Source organism: Ctenopharyngodon idella, chromosome 2 (assembly GCF_019924925.1).
Source record: "Ctenopharyngodon idella isolate HZGC_01 chromosome 2, HZGC01, whole genome shotgun sequence".
Taxonomy (NCBI): Eukaryota; Metazoa; Chordata; class Actinopteri; order Cypriniformes; family Xenocyprididae; genus Ctenopharyngodon; species Ctenopharyngodon idella.
The window spans coordinates 30,067,432-30,081,464 of record NC_067221.1 but is presented as its reverse complement, the minus strand read 5'-3'; the positions used below and the strand labels follow the sequence as shown (position 1 = coordinate 30,081,464).

General features: G+C 37.0%; 1 protein-coding gene and 1 long non-coding RNA gene across 2 annotated transcripts in view; one reads left to right on the top strand and one right to left on the bottom strand.

The window, feature by feature from the left end:
• Positions 1-2,376: 2,376 nt before the first annotated feature.
• On the bottom strand, positions 2,377-4,787 carry LOC127499939 (uncharacterized). The gene is made up of 2 exons (XR_007926224.1): positions 4,723-4,787; positions 2,377-4,337 (listed from the first exon to the last, which is right to left on the bottom strand). It is a non-coding gene; the product is annotated as an uncharacterized LOC127499939 (long non-coding RNA).
• An 8-nt stretch (positions 4,788-4,795) lies between these two features.
• ipp (intracisternal A particle-promoted polypeptide) overlaps positions 4,796-14,033 on the top strand; it is a 40,775-nt gene continuing 31,537 nt past the window's right edge. The window contains exon 1 of the mRNA XM_051870580.1: positions 4,796-4,952. The gene's annotated coding sequence lies outside the window, so the exon portion shown is untranslated. The remainder of the gene's footprint in view (positions 4,953-14,033) is intronic.

Sequence of the window (14,033 nt, the reverse complement as noted above, 5' to 3'; positions counted from 1 at the left end):
GTATGTCGGATTTATCTGGTTTAATTGTGATTTGGATTTGTTAAGTACTGGGGTAGGATTTAATAAGCCTAGGGCTTCTACCTATCCCTTTTCGAACGGGTCGAGTATTATTATGTTGAAATTTTGTGTTGTTTATTATGTTATTGATTATTATTATTTTATTTTATTTTTTCTCAATATACATTTTGTGTTATTTTTGTCTTTTTCTTTTATTAACTTGAGTTCAAAATAAAGACTACTCAAACTCAATACTCAATTAAATGAATTTCTTGTAAATGTGCTGCTATCATGTGCAGTGTGAAACAGGCCTGAGCAGTCTAATATATTAAGTGAAACAACATTACTTAATTTAGTTACATAACAATTTTATGAACATTAAACCCTGTTACATTCAAACACAAAACATTTTGATTGTAACATGTTTCAATTTGATAGAAACATGTTTTGTGTCCTTAAAGTCTATGTTGGCAACTTTGGGCCTGGGGTGAGAGAAATTGTTGAAAGTTCAATGATCATACCTATTCAAATTTGATGTGAAATGTAAAATCCTTAAATGTTCATTTCCATTCACTAATGGCATTGTTTAGAGAATGACCCAGTGACACTAAAAGGATTTATTGTTGTACCGCTGGTAATAATTCAGAAGAACAGAATGTTCGGAAGAGAAATCTGCACAGGAAGACTATAATATGGTATTAGATGGGGACATGAAAACAAGGACATTCTTGTAACAGGTTGCATATGAGAAGAGTGTTCGGGATTAGCCCTTGCTCTCTGTGTCAGCAGTGTGGATGGGCTTAAAAGCTTTGTGAGTGTGTGTCAGTGTGTGAAGAACAGGTTTCTGGTTACATCACGCAAGGACAGCTTGTAACAAGTGTGCAGGTACTAAGTAAACCTGGAATACTGTAATACTGGTCCCTACACTGTCATATAATAGACAAAAATCTATAAAATTTGTAGACATTGATCCCTACTGTGGCTTATGTTTATAAAATACATACAGACTGATTCATATCACTATTACATCACCTGGAAAATACAGTGTATTTGTACAGTGTCCCAACTTTTTGGGAATCAGGTTTGTATAAAAATAATTTTTAAATATAGCTGCTAGCAGCAATAACGGGGCCAAGCCCCTCCAAGAGTTGCATGAGGTCAAAAAGTACCTAAAAAAATAGGCAGAAATATAACCACTTTGGTTTAATTTTGTTTTTCTTTAAATTTTTTAAAGTTTTTAAATGTTCTATGGTTTTCATTAAGGATGGTATGTTGTTCACGTTTTTGAAAGTCAAGAGTTCATTACTGATTCAATTTCATTACTGATACCCATCCTAAGATGCTGATATCTGTAAATTCTTAAAAAAAAAAAGTTTTAACAGAGCATAGGTAAATGGTTCAGGTAAAAATGGTTCAGATTTTGTCAAACACTGGACTTAAACACACAAACTAGTCTGTGAATTCTGTTGCTAAATATAATATATCACAGAGAGGACAGATTCTTGTTTTGATACGGATTCAAGGTGAGAAAGAACATTTTTTAGACAGGATTTCTTACTAAATAACAGAAAACACTTTCAATACAGAGCCAAATAAACCCTTGAATGTACTTGGCATATCAGTAACAATGTGGACATTGCACCATATGGAATTCAAAAATGGGATTCGTCAAGTTTTAATTGCTCATCACAGTGCGCCACTCAGTTGACGCACATTAACCAGGCTGCTGAGGAGAGCTTCCAAGGGAAGAATGAGCACACAAAAACATTAATAAAAAAAGTAGCTTTGCTAAATGGAAATAGGACAAATGGTGTAAAAAGTCCACACATTGCATTTAAATGAACACGCATTTTGATTGGTAATGACAGTCATACGTCATTTCATGACGACAGACGTAACACGACACCGTCATTATTTTTACGCCAGCTAGAGGGCGTGTGACTTTAAAATGTAAAAATAGGTCGTAATAAGGTGCTTGAAAAATGGTCGTTTTGGTTAGATTTGTTTCTCTGAGTCGAAAGCCAAAAATTATAAAATAAGATTTTCATTTCTTAAGAATTTGATTTCTGTTCCACCTGTGATTTCCTTCTAGAATAATTTGTTTGTTAACCTAAATTGGAAAAAATCTGGTCTCTACAGCAAAAATTCTTTCTCACAAACAAAGTGAAAGAAATTTCCTTTAAGCTCATACACAGGTTCTACCCTGTAAAGTTTATAAGATCTAAAGCTGACATTGATTTAACATGCCCTTTTTGTTTGAATTCTGATGAAACTGTGGTACTCTTATTTTGGTCATGTCACTCAGAAGCTTTGGAATGATATTGGTGTGTTTGTCAAGTGTAAGATTTTGCCGGGCTTCTCAGTATGAGAAACATTAAGTCAAGTCAAGTCACCTTTATTTATATAGCGCTTTTTACAATGCAGATTGTGTCAAAGCAGCTTTACAGTGATAACTGGTATATAATTTTGGCTGCACAGCAGCTCTTAAAGAAAATGGTGTCAGTATCCATCTTAAGTAAATTCAGTACTGGAGTAAACAGTGATGTCATCATCCAGCTCAGTTCAGTTCGCATACAATGGTGTCAATGCAGGCAGATCAAAATACTGTTGAATATCAAATGTCAAGTGTCCCCAACTAAGCAAGCCAAAGGCGACAGCGGCAAAGAACCCAAACTTCAACAGGTGACATCAGGTGGCAAACAGGTGTTAAAAATGGAGAAAAAAACCTTGGGAGAAACCAGGCTTAGGCGGGGGGCCAGTTCTCCTCTGGTGAACAGTGCTTTGTTATGATTCAGGCAGCTATCATAAGTCTGATGTGATCGCAACAGTCAAAGTATTTATTCCAGTTCCATCCAGTTGAAGATCGTATTCATCACGGCGGTACAGACGGTTTGTTGAGGAACTGTGCCACTGGCTTTCATGTCGATGAGGCCTTCACAGTGGACTTCAGGGCTGCGTTGTGGTCGTGTCAATGCGCAGGTCCTCAATCTCACCTGGATACGGCCTGGATCCGGCTGACTACGGTAAACCTCGGGATAAACAGAGAGACTAATATTAGCGTAGATGCCATTCTTCTTCTGATGTAATGATTACATCTGGTGTTATGTGTATGCCAGGTTAAAGAGATGCGTTTTTAGTCTAGATTTAAACTGACAGAGTGTGTCTGCTTCCCGAACAATGCTAGGAAAATTGTTCCAGAGTTTAAGTACCAAATAAATGAGACATTATAATTTGGGTATTATGACTCAGACCCCACAAACGGAAATATGTTTTGTTATCAACTTAATTTTTTTCCTAAGCATATTTTACATTCACAAATGCAAATTTTCCAACTGTTTACCTGTCTTCTTAAAAGAAATGGAAAATTATGTATTTCAGTATCTAATAAGAAAGTGACTGTTAGGATTTGCTCTGCCTTTGATCTCTTCATAGTCTATATATGTTAGATGATGGCCCTCTTATTTTTATTTTATTCTCTTTATTTTTTTAATTATTGCTTTGTCTCCTTTTTTATTTTTGTTTATGTGCTATATGCTTATTCGTCTGTCTTCCCGTTCTCTGCAATAAAAAAAGCTTATCTGTCCAAGAAAAAAAAAATTAAATAAATAAAAATAAAATACAAATAACATTTCCTTTGATTCCTCTGTCCTCGTTTTCTTTTCTTGCATTCTTCACTCACATCCAACGGGGGGTGGAGCTGAGACGCGAGGAAAACGGTTTGCAAAACGTTTTTTAAACGGACATGGTGGTGCGTTGAACACCCTGTTCTGATGACGCATGAGTTGCAACTATGGCAGCTGAGAAGGCCATTCTTTGTGTTCTTTTTGAAGAATTTTCGGAGCCTGATGAAATCGGTATAAATACGTGTTTAAAACTGCAAAATACGCTCGATGTTACAGTCACTGCTGTCCAGAATAAAAGAGAACACCACAATCAAGTGAAGGAATTTGTGGAAACTTCTAATTATTGTGATCCAAATTGCCTCATATTTCAGGATGAAAAGACAAACATTTCAGGTGAAGGATAATCCACTTCTTACCTCCGAGACTGTGTTATGATCTATACAACATTATTTTTTTATTGTGAGTATAACCATAGCAAAACGTTGCGCACCAGTTTGAGCTTGAACGTGCCCTAGGTCTCTGCAGAACATTAATGATTGATGGGCGAGGCCATAAACAGAGGGGCGTTTTTGAGAGCGTTGATTTGCCCACGTCAGAGTGTGGATAGGGTTTAGGGGTGGGGTCAGGTGAAGGGGATCATCTTCATTGCATGATATATAAACACCCACAAGAAACGCCCACTTTTGTTCCACAGAGACCTCATACTCGAAAAGGAAGCTAGGAAAGGAAACGAGGATGCACAAATAAGAATTGAGAAGCACCCCTGATGTATGTTCCCCCCCCCCCCCTTCACATCTGTCACAATAATTTAAATAAACATTACATCTCACATATTTTAACGAGGCACCTTGCGTTATTAATATTTATTATGATTTTTTTTTAATTAACCAAACTTTAAAATGAGGGCAGATCCCTCGAGCGCATCTGATGACGCTTTGAAGTGACGCTCGAGTGATCAAGAACATTCCAATATACAAATGGAGTATTTCCTTCGATTCCTCTGTCCTCGTTTTCTGACCTCTCCTCACATCCTATGGGGGGTTGAGATGATACGCGAGGAAAGGAAACGAGGATGCACAAATAAGAAATGAGAAGTACCCACTTTCGGGACCGTGTATTGATTACTTCGGTCTGACCGTCTTCTTCTTCTTCTTCTTCTTCTTCTTCAGACTGAACGCCATTCAGCGCATTATCGCCACCAACAGGACTTTTAAAATCGTAACGGTTTGACAGTCTGAAATGCCGATGCAGGAAAACTCGATGTCCATGCGGAAGTGGGTCTGTCTCTGATCATATGGATAAATGAAGTGTAGAAAACAACGAAAATAAAATGTAAGTAGACTTATACGTCCATTGAGCAGAGAAAATCGCACCGGACTCTTAACTGTTTTACTTGTTGAACTGAGCTTTTGATTTTCGCATATGTTGCAAGAACATCTAATGAGGTTTGTTGTAGTTTGGGCTTAGCTGTGTTTTAGATGTAAAGCAAGCTGTAAGTGTATCACAGGAACATGGAGACAGTCCACACAGGAGTTCAGGATGATGCTAGCTTTTATTATTTTCATGGAGGAGGTGTGGCTTATTTGTTAAACATCTGGGCTGCCAACTGAAAGGTTGCAGGTTCGACAGGTTAATCTTGTGCTCTGTTTATAGCAGCCTGACAGACAAAATATAGCACAGCCCAGCCCAAACTACACCAGGTTGTGGTTTCTTTGGTTACACCCATTAAGTGAACACCACAAAATGTTCACCACATTTTTTTTTAAATTTATAAAAAATAGTTATAAAAACAGTTGTGCGCTCAAGTTTACATACCCCTTGCAGAATATGCCCCTTAATGCATTAATATATTATGTTGCCTTCTTGAGCACCAGTGAATGTTTTCACCTTTGTAATGGTTGTGTTTGAGTCATCAACTGTCCACATTGTTCAATCTACAGTAGATTTAGTCAACTAAAATCTAATTTTGTTCAGTTGTAATGCATTAAGTAAGCATTTCTCTAACAATACCAGATCCAATACACTGATATACATCTGATATTCTCCAAACTGTTTATGTTCACTTAAGACAACCAACTGTATTTTACTCTTCAAAGCGGATGGGTTTTGACCATTCAAGTGCAAAAAGACACGAAAGAGAGCTCAATTCAGTACTTATCATTGAGGTACTATTATAGTTTTTGTTTAAAATTTTGATTAGATTTGATTTTTAGTTTTTCTGCTTTCATTGTAATTTTAGTTAAAAGTTTTAGTAATTTTTTTCTGTTTATGCCTTTTACTTTTTGCTTTTAAATGTCTTTAGTTTTTTATTTCTGTTTTAGTTATTTTAGTACATCAGGTTAAGCTAAACCTTGGAAACTAGATGAAATAAAATGTTTACATTTTTTTATGTATTTATTTTATATTTCAGTTAACGTTTATTTCAAGTAATGAAGATTTTCTATGGTTTTAGGTTTAGTTAACTATAATAACCCTTATACTTTTAAAATATATTGAATAATGTGTCAAATTATGTTCTTAGTCTTTCCTTCCTGTGACAGAAGATTCAGTAGTTTACTATGAATTAAATGGAAATTAAATTAAATACAGTTTATTGTGTAAACAAAATAACAATAATGACCAGAAAAAAATAGTAATTATAAACCATTCCGAAATACACCATGACTCTTATTCTGAAATGTCTGCACTCTGCACTGTAGCAGTAGCAGGCTGCTCATTTAAGTTCAGATGAGGGAGATAAAATATGCATTCTTACAACCGTCTAAAACATATTACCATATAAACATTGTGTAGTAAACATTGTCATAATTCATCAGCAGTAGCTTATAAGCAATCGCTTGGCATAAATGTGCGCTATTCATTAATTGCGAAGCAGTCTGAAGTGCTGCTGCGCGAGCCTGTAGAGCACGCAACAGCGCCACGTTTTCCCGCGGTTAGATCAGCACGTTACACTTCAAATGTGCGCATCTTCCACACAGGACAGCATTCCTGACTGGATATGTTCCCAAATTGTCCCTCTCTATAATTTTCGTCTCGTTTTTATTCGCTGATGAAAATTAGAGTAGATTTTAGTCATAGTTTTAGTCATTTAAAACGCATTTTTATTTAGTCATTGTCTCGTTTTCGTCAGTGAAAAAATGTCGTTGACGAAAATTATGACAAATTATTCGTCAACGAAATTAACACTGCTTTAATGTAAGTTATGTTTGACCTGACGGCCAAAAAGCCACTTTAGAAAGAATGGTTTCTGATTAGCATACTATTTGATTATTAACCATATAGCATACAAAATTTACTAGAATTAGAAAAAAAAAAAAAAAAAAAAAGGCACTGTCAAATTCAGAGTGGTATTTCTCAGGAATGGTAGCAAATATCAAAAAATCTGTTAAGTCATTTCTGTGCAGCTCAGTCCAAAGATCATCTGATCAGATTTTGGACAAATTGTGAAGGAGTAGTGAAAAAATGTTTTTCATCCACTTCAAAATGGTGGACAAACAAAATGATGTAAAATGAAAAATGAGATATCAGATTCGACATAAGCCAAAGAACGTAATGACACAGAAAACAAAATTTGGTCAATGTTTTGAAAAGTTGTAGGCGTTTTTGCAAAAATCCTTATATCTCTGAAACAGCAGGTGGTGCTGTGTTCAATCTTCTCAGGTACCTTCAGGACATGCTGTTAATGGGCGTAGCTTGTGGGGGGGCCTGGCCACTTATAAAACCACTTGAATGGTACATGGACTGTGAATTTGTAAGTTTTCTATAGAAAAACTAAAATGTATTTAAAAGTGTGTGCTACACCTATTATCATAGGCGTAATTTGCGGGTGGGACATGTCCCCACCACTTTTTGCCAGGGTCGATATTGTCCCCACCACTTTTTGAAACATCTCGCGGCATGGATGTATACTAATACAAAAGAAACATCTCTAGTTGATTAGCAATTCGTTCGTGTTAAATAATAGGCGATCTATCGCTGGGATGTGTTGTTTTTGAAATCATGTTGAGTGCTCATTGCCGCTGTTATCAGTGGCTTTTGGATTACTTCAAGGTCACATATATATATATATATATATATATATATATATATATATAAGAAAGAAAGAGAAACTTTACTATAAATAAATTACATTTTTAAATTTAATTTTAATTATTTCTTCTCAATTTCTGCAAGTTTTTAAATGTTACACATTCCATACTTTTGAATGGGTCTCAACAATAAAAATATTTTACAAATCTGATAAATTATCTATTGCAATATTATTATCGTTGTTGTTGTTTAGAGCTTAAAAATATAAAAGTGACATCAGATCATAACCAAACTGAACAAGCTCGGATAACACAGTTCTGTTCATGTTTGTTCTGCTTTAATTTTAATGTTTAGCATTTTGGTTACTTTTAAAACCTATTAAAACTAAGCAATCATGTCTCATTTCCACTACTTGGGAACACACAGTCCTGAATATATATACAGGTGCTGGTCATATAATTAGAATATCGTGAAAAAGTTCATTTTTTTATTGTAAATTATTTTAAAAAATGAAACTTTCATATATTCTAGATTCCCTACATGTAAAGTAAAAAAAAGTTTTTTTTTTTTAATTTGTTGATTAGAGCGTACAGCTCATGAAAGTCCAAAATCCAGTATCTCAAAATATTAGAATATTTACATTTGAGTTTCATTAAATGACCATCCCTACAGTATAAATTCCGGGTATCTTTTGTTCTTTGAAACCACACTAATGGGGAAGACTGCTGACTTGGCAATGGTCCAGGAGACAATCATTGACACCCTCCACAAAGAGAATAAGTCACAGAAGGTCATTACTGAATGGGGTGGCTGTTTACAGAGTGTATATCAAAGCATATTAAATGCAAAGTTGACTGGAAGGAAGAAATTGGGTAGGCAAAGGTGCACAAGCAACAGGGATGACCGCAAGCTTGAGAATACTGTCAAGTAAAGCCAATTCAAACACTTGGGAGAGCTTCACAATGAGTAGAATGAAGCCGGAGTCAGCGCATCAAGAGTCACCACACTCAGACATCTTCAGGAAAAGGACTACCAAGCCACTTCTGAACCAGAGACAACGTCAGAAGCATCTTACCTGGGCTAAGGAGAAAAAGAACTGGACAGTGAACAGTGGTCGAAAGTCCTCTTTTCAGATAAAAGTAAATTTTGCATTTCATGTTGAAATCATGGTCCCAGAGTATGAAGGAAGACTGGAGAGGCACAGAATCCAAGCTGCTTGAAGTCTAGTGTGAAGTTTCTGAAGTCAATAATGATTTGGGGGGGCCGTGACGTCTGCTGGTGTTGGTCCATTGTGTTTTATCAAGTGCAAAGTCAATGCAGCCATCTTCCAGGAGATTTTGGAGCACTTTATGCTTCCATCTGCTGACAAGCTTTATGGAGATGCTGATTTCCTTTTCCAGCAGGACTTTAGCACCTGCCCACAGTGCAAAAACCACTTCCAAGTGGTTTGCTGAGCATGATATTACTGTGCTTTATTGGCCAGCCAATATGCCTGACCTGAATCTATGGGATATTTTCAAGAGAAAGATGAGAAACAGTCGATCCAACAATATACAGATGATCTGAAGGCTCAATAGTGCCTCAGCAGTGCCACAGGCTGATCACTTCCATGCCACACTTCACTGATGCTGTAATTTGTGCTAGGAGCAAGTCATTTGCTGTAATATGTCCTGCCGATCAAGTATTGAGTGCACAAAAGAACATACTTTAAAGAACTTGAACTTTTCTGTTTTGCAAATCCATTTTTTGATTGATCTTAGGAAATATTCTAATATTTTGAAATACTGGATTTTGGACTTTCATGAGCTGTACGCTCTAATCATCAAAATTTAAAAAAAAAACTTTTGAAATGTTTTACTTTACATGTAGGGAATCTAGAATATATGAAAGTTTCATTTTTAAAAATAATTTATAATAAAAAAATGAACTTTTTGATGATATTCTAATTATATGACCAGCACCTGTATATATGTAAAGGGCTATTCAGACATCTAGTGGCTACAGTATGGTATTACAGATTATTTTTTTAGTCCTTTTAATAAAGAAAATGTTTTCGTAGCTGGAAGGCAGAGTTTGCACTGTACACTCATGTCGTTTGCATTTTCTTCTTTGAAAACAAAATAGCAGTGAGATTTCCATGAATTTTAAGCGTTTTCCCCCACGGGCAGCATCGTTTAAACTAGCAGCAGTGACTATCTGCGTCTGAGGAGATTGTAGACGGGTGTTATTTGCGCATGCACCAGCGGGTGGCTCACGTGAGTCATCGCTGGCAACAGAACCAGGAAACACTGTATAATCAAGCAGCGCTTAATATGGTGTTATTATGGCAAAATAATGATTTATTTAGTTTTAAATGAAACGATTGTAATCCTGATAGTATTCCCCCTTTTTCAAAATGTAACTGTAATCTGATTACTATGTTTTTTGACGTAACTGTAACGAATTACAATTACTGGATTTTTGTATCCTTTTGTATCCTATTTTACTCCCCAACCCTGCTTACAGGTGATCTACTTCAAAGTTCGTCTTGAGAAAGCAGTTGTCATGTCGGTATAAACAGCTGCACAGTGTTTTCAACCACACAGTATCTTTATTTCTGTGTTACAAATATTCAAATTATCACAGAAATACTGAAATAAAAGTTTATAGTTCAGATATAAACACTAATGTCTATGTAATCGATCAAAATTGAGCAAATCAGCTTCTGAAAGAAACTTGGCGCTGAAAACAACGCATTTATCGATTACATTATTTCACCACCAGGTGGCGACAAGTGAGTGTTTAAAAATGTATTTGACATTGAATCTTCATTCAACAGATTCTTTCAAATACACTGATTCATCCAGTAATGAAACAAGTATTTATGAGTGAGTCATTGAATCATACATCCAATCGGATTTTTTAAAAAATAATTAAATTCAAATTAATCAAATTTTAAAATAGACTGCAGCAATTAATATTTTGTTAGAACCTCTAGTAAATTATGTTATTTCGTTTAGTTGTCATTCAGAATCGTGATCTTAGTTTGACAAAACAAAAAAGTTTCTCAATTTATCTAGAAATCTAGAATAGCTCTAAGTTTCTTTAATGCTTATTTATTTAATCTTCATATAAAATATAAGAAAGATTTGTTTACATTTTATTTTTTATTTAAAATTATTTGTTGTTTACCTTAAAAATGCATTGGTTAAATTCAGACTTTTTTTTCTACTGTCCTTTAACAAAAAAAAAGTTTATTAAATTTTTTTCAATAATTATCGATACCGAACAATATGAAACATTATATCGTGATACATTTTTTAGCTGTATCGCCCAGCCCTAATACAATTACAATACACTGCCCCCTACCACCACACGCATTTTTGTCCCACCCACTTTTTAAAACAAAGTTACGCCACTGTCCCTACCCAATTTTATGCTGATATGTCAAATTGTTTAGATATTGCAATTTTTAACACATTTCAAAATGGCGGACAGATGGTTTGTCTGATCTTGGCAAATCAGTATCCACGAAATTGGAATGACACAAGAAATCCCTATAGACACCAAGCTTTTGTTCCCTTTCAAGAAAGGTCTATCGACATTGTGTAACAGCTAAGCTTTGGAGAAACTCCTTTCTCTGAAAATCCTGAAGCCTGATTGAATCACTCTGTTGCAGTTGCAATAGCCAATAGTGCTCGAATGTTTGTGTTGGTGGAGTCAGCCACTATATAGGCAGCGCCAAGTGCCAGCTGACCTCAGAATCTCTCTCCTTCACCCTACTTCTCATTGGAAGCCTTTTTTGCTGTAGACCTGCGCCTAGAGCGGACGACGCAGAAAGTGATCCCCCCCTGCAAATCTGGCGAATCAACGAGGATATCACTTCGTGGATGCCGCATGTGTGGCGGGCCCATTGAGTTCCTAGACTTGCACAACGAATATGTATTGTGCTTGGACTGTGTGCACGAAATGGGCCTGTCAGTCCCAGAACAGCCAGTGAAGAAGTGGATGGATGGGTGTTATCTTCATGCAGGCCGCCACCCGGACACCCCGGCTCCCTTCTTCTCTGAACTCTATGAGGAGCTAACGAGGTCATGACGCTCCCGTCACACAGCCTGAGCCCATGTCCAAGGATCCCACATGCTTTCGGTGGTGGAAGGGGCTGATAAGTTAGGCTATGCCCGGTTGTCTTCCATCAAGGAGGCCAACATGGCCCACCTATGTCCGTCCTTTGGATTGAAAGCGTTGTTGCCTTCAAAGCCATGTCAGACTACAGCCCACATCGCCAAGAAGGCTTGCTGTGTGTCACGGTGGGACACACAGCAAGCAGTCCTGCAGGTGTTTTAGGAAGCTGCGCATGGCAGCAGAACTCACCCTGTGCGCAGTGAAGAAGGTCGCTCAGGGAGTCGGACGCAGTATGGGCAGCCTGGTGGTGGTGCTGCAGCATCATCTCTGGCTCATGCTCATGAAGATGCGTGACTCAGAGAAATCCACATTTTGCAGAGCGAGAACTCTGCTCAGCCCGAGATGACAGGTGTGTGTATCCCCGCGCCTCACACGTCATGCCTGCAGGCAGCGTTGTCTCTCCCCTTGCTGCAGCAGGCACTGCTGCGTCCCCTAACGAGCTGCATGGGCAGCGTTCCCAGCAGTGTTAGATTCAGTAGTCACTACCATAAAGAACAGCTATACAGTTTAATTTGCTTGAAGACCACCCCGCTTCAGTGGCGTGATCATGTCAGAAGTGTCAGAGCAAAGCGCTCCGCTGTTAACCCTTTCAAGCGCGAGTTTAAAATATTCCAACTGACCCCCCAGAGTAATTTTTTTTTCAAGGCGACCATTATTTTAGAACGTTTGCCCTTATTGTTTCCATGGCGACGCATCATGCCTGTCATGTAACACACCGCAGCCACAGTAACACTGTATGACCGATCGCTATAATTTTGTTTTCCCTTTTTATTTAAAATATTCACAGACTTGCTTACCATGTCATCAACTACCTGATATTCTGATTCTCAAATATGTGTAAGTGAGTGTGTTTTGTCATTTAAAAACCTTTATAAATGATCTTTATCTTGACCGCCATCTTAGTTTGCCCTGCAGTTCGCAGAGTCCTGTCAGTCGGATTTACAGCACGTGAATTCATCAGTTTCTCCCGAAATATATGCAAGTAAGTGGCTGGTGAACTGGAAGAATAATAGGGTAAACTTTATAGTTACTTAGGCCCATTACTTGTGTCCAATAAATCATGATAATAAATATGCAAATTATTCAAATTTTTATAATACATTTTAAGAATACTTTCCCCATCAACCGTATAAAATGCACAAAACCGCTGTATTCTGCGTCAAAGGGACACGGGCACTAAGATGTTTAAGACCAACGTGCATGAGAAGCACATGGCGGAACGAGTGAAGGACACGCGCTGAATCAAAACAGTGCATGTTCACTCTCTGACAGCAGGTGGCGCTGATGGAACAGCAGAAATGCAGCGGTTACCCCGGAAACCCCGTAAACAAAGCAGCTGCCTACTGAATAGTATTTAAAATGCTTCAAACAGCCATTCAGTTTTTTTTGTATTTGCAATGTTTTTCATCACAGCACCAAATACTTAATACTTAAAGACTTAGTAGGCTATTTATTTTCAAACTTAATCATTTTTATATTTTAATCTGGACTGCAACATGCCCTATAATAATTGAAAATGTTCTTATTGTTCAGTAACACTAAGTGACATAAGGCTTCATAAGTTAACATGTTAATTTATTATTACCAAACTGACAATGAAAAATACTTATAAAGCATTTATTAGTCTTAGTTAATGTTTAATAACATTACTAAATCAAAGGTTGTAATCATTATTTAATGGACCTGAGCTAAAACTAACAATGATCAGTTGTATTTTTTTAACTAACATTAAAGGGGACCTATTATGCCCCATTTTACAATATGTAGAAAAAGTCTCTGATGTCTCTGGTGTGTATGTGAAGTTTTAGCTCAAAATACCCCACAGATCATTTTTACAGCATGTTAAAATTGCCACATTGGGGGGGGGGTGAGCAAATACGTGGCGTTTTAGTGTGTGCCCTTTAAATGCAAATGAGCTGCTGCGCTCGGCCTAAGAGGGCGGAGCTTCAAGAGCTCATTCTCCGGTGTCGGGAGTCAGTCAGGATGCACTATAATGTCAGAAACTGCGAATATATGCTGCATGGAGATAGAACAGGTATAGTTTAGTGTAATTACGGTTATAACTTATCGGTTATAACTTATCGGTTACGGTTATAACTTATCTTCTTGTTTTTATCCACTATATTAGTACAAGCCTGTTGTACCAGACCCCGTCCAAATGATGGCCAAAACTTTACCGATGAGTTTTATGACGTTTATTGTACTTCACACAAAATATGA